Genomic DNA, 10,647 nt, shown 5'->3' with positions numbered 1-10,647 from the left:
ACGTTACGGAACCTCGCGACGCAACATGGGCCGCCACTCCTGAGTTCAAAACCGGTCCACCAATGCGGCTCACATCATGGCTCAAGAAGGGCCTAGATTGGGCGTCATCCAACAAGGTGATGACGCTACAAAAGTGCATCAAGAGCATGGTGGACAAAAACAACAGCCTTGCCAGCGTGATCCAGGAGATGTTGTTTCGCCGGATTCTCCCCTGCCAACGCCTGACTCTCCATATGTGGGAGTTTGATCCGGCAAGTCCCCGGACCTTGCAGCGGTTCTTCGGCACGAAGCACGAAGATATATGGAAGCTGTTTTTTAAGACCCAAAAGATGTGGTTGCCGACGACCGAAGGCCTCAGCCACGACTGCGCTCATCCAGCCACTCCAGTGAGTTTTTCAGATTTCTAATCATATCCTTGATTTGTAGATCCAAGGAGTAAGTTTAAACCTTCCCCTTGTCCCCCAGGGCTGGACAAAGAAGGTGGAGCGGATCAAGTGTCCGACTCCCCTGCCCGAAGACCCAGCTATTCCTCTTCTGATGAAGATGCTAGTTCCGGTGCCGTACCACGCGCCGGAAAAGAAGGCCAAGAAGAAGGGCAAGGAGGTCTGAAGTGGCCTTCACGGGAAAGGTGCTTCAGACATATCATCCGAAGATACCGAAGCTCTCTCCTCCCACAATGAAGACGAGGAGGAAGTGGAGGAGAACAATTCTCCCCTTAAGGGGGGAAGAAGAAAAGGCGGGCTTCCGCGGATCTAGAGGCGGAAGTGTCCAAGAAGGGGAAACTTTCCCTTTCACACGGTTCGAAATTGGACGTCGAAGTCGTCCCCGAATGGAACCACGGGCCGAAGCCTTCAGCCGAATCGTAAGTATTTAAGGATGATATATATATCCGGCTTTATGCCTTGCGATCCTAACACACAGAATCACGTATTGTGGTCCGGCCCGCAATCTCCCCTAGCGATCATCATCTTCTGGGAATTCGCTGGGCTCGAACATGATGGAGAGTGAGTCGCCTCCATCGGTGTCCCCACCCACTGCTACAGACAACACTGAAGTGTTGCCCCGAGGGACCTTTCCAGGCCATGGAGAGGTGCGGGAAGCCGTCAAGGTGGCGCCAGAGGGTAATACCTCTGTTGCCGAAAACATGGGGGAACCGACCCCCATGGAGACTGGCGACGGGGGCCATGCCCAATTTGGCCCCAGCCGAATATCATTCCGGAGATCGGTACGGCTCCGGAATCAGGTGAGCAGCCTCCTTCAAAAGAAGGGGTGCGTCGACTCCACCGGCGACCTCTCTCAGTCCAGAGACGCCGGACACTCTAGTGGAAGCGCTTCACAGCCTCCATTGTTGAGGAACATCGTACCCTTATGGGTACGGTGGTTGAAAAGGTTTGGTCCGCTAAAAGCGGATTGAATGAGGCCTATACTAGCCTTCTGACAGGCTTTGAGGTACGTGATGTAATATTTTTTAACTATATAAAAAGGATGCCCGTGTATAATTAGTAGCCCCTGAGACTTTATTCGGCGTTCATGAAGAAAGACCGGACAGAGGATCGAATATTTCGCAGGAGATTAACATACATGTCTATTTGAACAAACAGGCTTCGAAGTTAGCCGCAATTGCTCATATCGCCAAAGTATCCAAACAAAAGCGGAGGCTGGAGCGGGCCGATGAAGAGCTCATTCGCACCAACAAACTATTGGAGGAGAAGCAAGGTATGTGATACCTATTCACATTTGAAATGATATGACTTGCTGTTTTATTATCGTGCTGAGTTTTGTAATTATGCTCACAGTTGACGCGTCTGAGGTCGAGACGCTCAAGAACACGCTGGCCTAGGCCAAGAAGGAGACGGAAGGAGAACGAGTCACCCGCCAAAAGCATGAATCATGGGTGGAGGAAGTCCAGCAAGAGCTCCGAGATGCCATAAGCAAATGTGAGTCCTTGGAGCGCAAGATTATGGATCAAGATGCCGAACTTGCTAAGGCCCTCCAAAGCGTGCAGGAGGCCCGGGTTGAAGCCCAAGGCGCCTGCCGGGAGATTCAAGAGGCCAAGAAGATCGCGGCGGGTAAGGCCTTTAATATGCAGAGCAAATTGGTGAGGAGAAGGTACCTCTTACTGACCCGGGTTTGGAGTTCTCCAGGAGCATTTATGGATCTGCCCCGGAGTATTGCTGATGCTGCAAAGTTCTTCTGAGCCAAAGAGGGGAGCTCGGCGGAGAAGTTGTTCTGGTCGCAGTACCTTGCGCTAGAGCATCCGGTGCCCCTCAGCGATCAGCTGAAACAGTTAACCGAACTACATAGGGTGGCCGGATTAGCTATGAGGGATATTATAATCCATCTCTCGCCCGCCGAGCCCATACCCTGCAGCTACTTCGGGCTCGTGTAGCGGTTAGTCAGTGCCTGCCCCTGATACGTCTCCAACGTATCTATAATTTTTTATTGTTCCATGCTATTATATTATCTGTTTTGGATGTTTAATGGGCTTTAATTTACCTTTTTATATTTTTTTGGGGACTAACCTACTAACCAAAGGCCCAGTGCATATTGCTGTTTTTTGCCTATTTCGGTGTTTCGTAGAAGAGGAATATCAAACGGAATCCAAATGGAATGAAACCTTCAGGAGAGTTATTTTTGGAACAAATGTGATCCACGAGACTTGGAGTGGATGTCAAGAAAGAAGCAAGGAGGCCACGAGGCAGGGAGGTGCGCCCAGGGGGGTAGGCGCACCCCCACCCTCGTGGGGCCCTCGTAGCTCCACCGACGTACTTCTTCCTCCTGTATATACCCATATACCCTGAAAACATCCTGGAGCACCACAAAACCCTATTTCCACCGCCGCAACCTTCTGTACCCGTGAGATCCCATCTTGGGGCCTTTTCCGGCGCTCTGCCGGAGGGGGGGTTGATCACAGAGGGCTTCTACATCAACACCATAGCTTCTCCGATGATGTGTGAGTAGTTTACCACAAACCTTCGGGTCCATAGTTATTAGCTAGATGGCTTCTTCCCTCTCTTTGGATCTCAATACAAAGTTCTCCTTGATTCTCTTGGAGATCTATTCAATGTAATTCTTTTTGCGGTGTGTTTGTCGAGATCCGATGAATTGTGGGTTTATGATCAAGATTATCTATGAACAATATTTGATTCTTCTCTGAAATATTTTATGCATGATTTAAATATCTTTGCAAGTCTCTTCAAATTATCAGTTTGGTTTGGCCTACTAGATTGATCGTTCTTGCAATGGGAGAAGTGCTTAGCTTTGGGTTCAATCTTGCGGTGTCCTTTCCCAGTGACAGCAGGGGCAGCAAGGAACATATTTTATTGTTGCCATCGAGGATAAAAATATGGGGTTTATATCATATTGCTTGAGTTTATCCCTCTACATCATCTCATCTTGCCTAATGCGTTACTCTGTTCTTATGAACTTAATACTCTAGATGCATGCTGGATAGCGGTCGATGTATGGATTAATAGTAGTAGATGCAGAATCATTTCGGTCTACTTGTCGCGGACGTGATGTCTATATACATGATCATGCCTAGATATTCTCATAAGTATTCGCTTTTCTATCAATTGCTCGACAGTAATTTGTTCATCCACCGTAGAATTTGCTATCTTGAGAGAAGCCACTGGTGAAACCTATGCCCCGGGGTCTATCTTCCATCATATTATTTCCATATCAATTTGCTATTTCTATTACCTTTATTTTACAATCTTTATTTTCCAATCTATATCATAAAAATACCAAAAATATTTATCTTATTATCTCTATCAGATCTCACTTTCGTAAGTGACCGTGAAGGGATTGACAACCCCTTTATCGCGTTGGTTGCAAGGTTCTTGTTTGTTTGTGCAGGTATTATGTGACTTGTGTATTATCTCCTACTGGATTGATACCTTGGTTCTCAAAAACTGAGGGAAATACTTACGCTACTGTGCTGCATCACCCTTTCCTCTTCAAAGGAAAACCAACGTATGCTCAAGAGGTAGCAAGAAGGATTTCTGGCGGCGTTGTCGGGGAGGTTGCATCAAGTCAAGACATACCAAGTATCCATCACAAACTCTTATCCCCCGCATTACATTATTTTCCATTTTCCTCTCATTTTTCTCTCCCCCACTTCACCCTTGCCGTTTTATTCGCCCTCTTTTCCGTTCACCTCTTTTTCGTTCGCCTCTTTTTGCTTGCCTCTTGCCGCCATCATTTCTGAAATTGGGGAGGTTATCATTGATAAGGATAGTGGTAATAACATGGAAAACTTTGATGCTTTTGTTGGTCCTCATGAAGATCCTACTATTTTACACACTAAAAAGTTTCGGATTGGTAGTGGTAATATTATTGGAAAAGGAGTTATTCAAGATTTCTTTACTTGTGCTGGTGCTTTGCCCACCATGAGCGGGTCTATTCTTCATAAAACTAGTAGTCTTGCGGAATCCACTATTAAGAAACCAATGGTAAGGATTAACGATGTTCTTATTGTTGCAAATAGGAATTATGTGCCCGTAGATTTCATTGTTCTTGATATAGATTGCAATCCTACATGTCCTATTATTCTTGGCAGACCTTTCCTTAGAACAATTTGTGCAATTATTGATATGAAAGAAGGGAATATTAGATTCCAATTTCCGTTAAGGAAAGGCACGGAACACTTTCCTAGAAAGAAAATTAAATTACCTTATGAATCTATTATGAGAGCCACTTATGGATTGCATACCAAAGATGACAATACCTAGATCTATTCTTGTTTTTATGCCTAGCTAGGGGCGTTAAACGATAGCGCTTGTTGGGAGGCAACCCAATTTTATTTTTGTTTCTTGCTTTTTGGTTCTGTTTAGTAATAAATAATTCATCTAGCTTCTGTTTAGATGTGGTTTTATCCTTTTAATTAGTGTTTGTGCCAAGTAGAACCTTTGGGAAGTCTTTGCGATCTTGCTGTAAAAAACGGAAACTTTAGCACTCACGAGATTTGCTGCCATTTTTTACTGGAGAGTGTGATTAGGTCGATCCTTTTTGAAGATGATTAATAGACAAATTCCTCACATCCACCAATTTATTTCAGATTTTTTGGGGTGAAAGAATTATTCGAAACCTACAGATTACTACAGACTGTTCTGTTTTTGACAGATTCTGTTTTTCATGTGTTGTTTGCTTATTTTGATGAATCTACGGCTAGTATCGGGGGGGTATGAACCATAGAGAAGTTGGAATACAGTAGGTTTAACACCAATATAAATAAAGAATGAGTTCATTATAGTAACTTGAAGTGGTGGTTTGTTTTCTTATGCTAACGGAGCTCATGAGATTTTCTGTTGAGTTTTGTGTTGTGAAGTTTTCAAGTTTTGGCTAAAGATTTGATGGATTTTGGTATAAAGAGTGGCAGGAGCCTAAGCTTGGGGATGCACAAGGAACCCCAAGGTAAAATTCAAGGACAACCAAAAGCCTAAGCTTGGGGATGCCCTGAAAGGCATCCCCTCTTTCGTCTTCGTCTATCGGTAACTTTACTTGAGGCTATATTTTTGTTCACCACATGATATCTGTTTTGCTTGGAGCGTCCACTACAAAAAAAGACACATCTGTGACATTTTGGGCCAAACGGAAAAAACTTTCTGTCATACATATGACACTTCTATGACGATAATTCTGACAAAACCCGGTATCATCATAGATGTGGTGGGCTCCTACTTCTATGACAAAAAATCATGACAGAAAATGGGCTTTTCGTCCTGGGCGGGCCGGAGACGCAGCTGCATGACATTCTTTGGGCCGTCCATGACGGAAAAAACCATGGTAGAAGCAAGGGCGAGGAAAATTTTGGGGAGTTCCCGGTTACGGTGGGAGGTCGGGGGCCGAGCGATGCGCGTTTCTCTCGTACACGTACGCGCATGTGTGTGAGGCGTTGGCTCTAACTGAACCCGAGCGAGGCATTGGGCTCTAACTGAACCCGAGCGATTGCACTACAGGCTACGCGTTACTGAACCCGAGCGATCGATCGATGGCTGTTAACTGAACCCGATCGAGCAATTCCTTCGCTACTGCTGCTAACTGAAGTCGGTCGATTGGATGAACAGTGAGCGTTGCGGGGGGGGGGGGGGGGGGGGGGGGGTTGGATGAACAGTGAGCGGTGGCGTTGCCTCTGGATGAACAGGACCCCGTGCTGTGGTGAAGGCTGGATGAACAGTAGACGGTGGAGGGGTGCCCATGGATGGGTGGTTGAACAGGACCCCGTGGTGTGGAGGGCTGGATGAACAGTAGACGGTGGAGGGGTGCCCGTGGAGGGGTGGTTGAACAGTAGCCGGTGGAGTAGCGTGTGGTGGAGGCTGGATGAGCAGGAGCCCGTGGAGGCTGGAGGAGGTCGACGGTAGCCCGTGGAGGCTGGAGGAGGTCGACGGTGGAGATGAACATTATCCCGTGGAGTCCCGTTTTGCGGTACGCCACACCCCTCCCGATGAACAGGACCCCCGTTTCGACCGTAGCGCTCCAACACAAGTCCGTTTCGTCCGTTTTGCGGTATGCCACACCCTTCCCGATCAACAGGACCCCCGTTTCGACCGTAGGAGGTCCGTTTCGTCTGTTTTGCGGTACGCCACACCCCTCCCGATCAACAGGACCCCCGTTTCGACCGTAGGTGGTCCGTTTCCTCCGTTTTGCGGTACGCCAGACCCCTCCCGATCAACAGGACCCCGTTCCGAACGTAGGAGGTCTATTTCCTCCGTTGTGTGGTACGCTAGGCCTTGTTTCCATCGCCTGTTCCGTCCAAGCCCTCCCGATGAACGCGACAACGCATTCCGTTCCGACCCAGCCGGTTGGCTCCCACGCGTTTCGTTGCCTCCCGATGAACACGAGCATTCCGTTGCCTCCCCATGAACACGACGCATTCTGTTGCCTCCCCATGAACACGACGACAACGTTGTTTCTCCGTTCCGACCCAGCCATGTACACGAGCCCTGGCCGCACGTATGCGCGAGTAGGCGTTCAAGACCCCGCCCATATGTACACATACGTGGTCATATTTTCTTTCTTGCACCCTGGCCGCTGTACGTACGTGTACATGCTACGTGCGCGCCTCTACTACAACACGTACGCGCCTCTACTATGACACGTGCGCGCCTCTACATCCACCAGTATATATGTACATACACGTTTGCGACCAGAATGACAACGCTACGTACGCTTCGACCAGGTGGGTCTCGACTATCAGGCACTTCCTTGCCTGCGAAGATGTAGCTGGTGGGTTCCAGCAGTCAGGGGGGCGTATCATTTTTTTTTGCCTGGACGCACTTCCTTGCGTGCGAAGATGTAGCTGGTGGGTCCCAGCAGTCAGGGGGAAACGTTTTCTTCACGAAATACAGTGGCTCGTCCGGTGGGTCCCAGCTGTCAGGTGGAGGAATCATTATTTTCCGCGTAATAAGGAGGCACTTCCTTGCTGCGGCCGTGGACCCAGCTGTAAGCCTCTCCGCGTACAGTCCACGTCCGATGGAAGTCGTTCCTTGACCATGTTGACCACGCCACGCCGAGAGCACCAGGGCGGTGGACGACGGCGAGGCCTAGGAAGGGGATGACGGGGAGCCGGGGAAGACGCGGCAGTGGAAGCCCGTGCGGAGAGTAGTGCGAGGGTTCACTGGTTCCGCTCCGGTGAGAGGCTGCCGTCGCCGCAGGGCCTGGCCAGCGGTGAGAATAGTAGGGGGCGGTGAGGCCTCCATGGCAGCACAACTGGCCACGAGAGGCAGGAGCATGCGGCACGACCGGCGCTGCTTTGGGCAGCTGGAGCAAGAAGACCAGAGGTTGAAGAAGCACTACGGCCGTTGGATGGACATCGTACGGTCACTGGAGCTAGAATCGTTCATATTGACTAAAGTTGACAAAGGCCCCCATCCCAGTCAACTTAGTAGGCCCACAAGTCAGCCTCCCACCATGGTGGGTCCCAGCTAGCAGGGGAGTATTCATTTTTTTATGCGTAATAAGGAGGCACTTCCGGCGGGTCCGAGCTGACAGTGGGGGGAACGTTTTTTTCGTGAAATACGCTGGCCCGTCCGGTGGGTCCCAGCAGTCAGGGGGGAAACATTTTTTTTGTGAAATAAGGTGGCCCGTCCGGTGGGTCCCTGCTGTCAGGTGGAGGAATAATTATTTTGCACGTAATAAGGAGGCACTTCCTTGCGGCCGCCTGGACCCAACTGTCAGCCTCTCCATGTATAGTACTCTTCCGATGGAAGTCGGTCATTGACCACGTTGACCACGCCGCGCCGAGAGCACCAGGGCGGTGGTCTAGACGACGACGAGGCCTAAGAAGGGGAAGACGCAGCAGTGGAAGCCCGTGCGGAGAGGAGTACGAGGGTTCACTGGTTCGGCTGCGGTGTGAGGCTGTCGTCGCCGCAGAATAACAGGGGGTGTGGGTGAGTAGAGGGATGGCCTGGCCAGCGGTGGGAGTAGTACGGGGTGGTGAGGCCTCCGCGGCATGACAGCTGGCCACGGGAGGCAGGAGCACGCGACACGACCGGCGCTGCTTTGGGCGGCTGGAGCAAGAAGGCCAGAGGTTGAAGAAGCACTAGAGCCATTGGATGGACATCGTACAATCACTGCAGCTAGAATCATTTATATTGACTAAGTTGACAAAGCCCTTGGTACGCGTCAACTTAGTAGGCCCACAGCTCGGATTTGGCAGAGAACATATAGCCCATTTGCGATTTGTAAGAATGTACAGCCCATTTTTTCATTCTAATGGAATTTACTACAGCCCATTTACAGTTTGTTAAAAGTACAGCCCAACTTCTAGCTAGGACAACGATTAATAATTTCAAACAACCGCTCAAAATAGAATTCAAAAAAACTCCCACATTTTGATGGGATCCGAAATATTTTTATCCGAAATTTCTAGTCAGGTTAAATATAATTTCAAAATAAAGTTGTATTACGTTAAAATCCAACGAAATATTGCGCGCGCAACAAGTAATGAAATTAAAATTTTCAAATTCCAAAAATAATATATTTTTCAAACTAATTACGTGCGTGGTGCATAGTAACTGTCCAGTTATTATAATTACATCCCATTTATTATTTCTTAAAGTCCATTTTCTTGTTAAGCCTAATGCATACCTCCTACGAAAGTTTGCAGCCTAGCGGGGCGGAGAATAACAAGTTGACCCGGATATTGTGTACAACTGTCGGCCTAGTTGCATTGTTGATGTTGAAAAAAAGGCATGTGTAGTACAGTACAACCTAACATGGTTACTCAGCCCACATTCAGCGACACCGAAAAGCCCCAAACAAGGCTTCTGTACAACTTTTTGAAGTCACTGAGCTCAATTAATAACTTAAGAAAAAAAGTTAGATTACAGTGGAACCTAATTAAAAGCTGTCACGAGCAAATAAATAATTCAACGGGTCCCACTTGTGCGTGTGCGCGTGTGTTTGCGTGTGTGTGAGAGAGAGATAGATAGAGAGAGAGACCCATCGGTCGATGCTCGTAAATACATCTTTCAGCCATATGCATTGCTGATGCTCAGTAAAAACTTATATAGTTGACATGATCATATAGAACATCATAGCACACTGAACATGCATACAAAAATTTCACGCGGGCGGCACAATCAGGATGGAAGCAGTGGATCACTACGGGAAGGGCTATGTTGAAACCAACAAAGTCGTACATAACGGTTCATCGTATTTATCAATGACGGGGAAATATCTTGAATGTTGTGCAAAGAAAACAGACAGACAACACAATAAGTTTTGCTAGCACATTAAGTTGACGTACAACCTTTCTAAAAAAAGTTCAGGTACAAAATTAGAACATGTCACAATCAAATGTACTGGCATATCAGTGCTTCACACCCGTAGCTCGGATTTAACTAGTATCTGACAAGATTCAGTTGTTACCTCAAATTAGAGCACATCCAGGCAGCCAGCTCTGCCTCTTCTCCCAAAGAAGCAATGGCCTCCACTGCACGATGGAGTAGGCCCTGTGCCATCCATCGTTTCGAGCAACACGGGGAAAGTCTGACGTTGATTCCTGTAATGGACGTCGTCGACGGACCCTGGCACCAGCGGCGGTGGCAGGACTTCGATTGATGGATTGACCACTTCTTCAACATGCACGAACACTCGATACAGGTACATCCCTAACGTGGTCCGCGACGGCCTTGGTGGCGACGAATAGTACAACCCCGGTTCCTGCACCGGTATCTCAACACCAATCACCTTCGGTATGGTGGACGGCTTCTTCATCCATGCCATAACCGTCAGAGCCCAGCTGTCTGGAGGAACAAACATACTTACGAGCTCACCTCCAAGGTCGTTGATAAGCTCGTTCATGGACTCGCTGTTCCAAGCACGTCGAGGCATGCCGTGGAAGGTAAGCTTTGTTAAAAACTCAAGCTCAAAGGGCACCGAACCCCATCCTGGGTGCCACCAATCAAAGCTCACCAGCGCGCCATCGCAGAACAAACGCCGGGAAGATTCGAACACACGATTGCAGTCAAAAGTTGTCCGGAACCTGACGAAGAAATCAGCCGGTGGCGGACAGACTTCGACGCGCAAATATGCTCTCGGCGCGCAAGCGCATGAAAACACCGGTGGCGCCCACATGTCAGCCTAAGAGTCCTTATTCTTTCTTTTTTGGAGAGCCCAGCCTTTTTTCAGGATCTTTTGAGA

This window comes from Triticum urartu, chromosome 2, assembly GCF_003073215.2.
Source record: "Triticum urartu cultivar G1812 chromosome 2, Tu2.1, whole genome shotgun sequence".
NCBI lineage: Eukaryota > Viridiplantae > Streptophyta > Magnoliopsida > Poales > Poaceae > Triticum > Triticum urartu.
The sequence above is the reverse complement of the archived record's forward strand: the minus strand, read 5'-3'. Positions refer to the sequence as shown.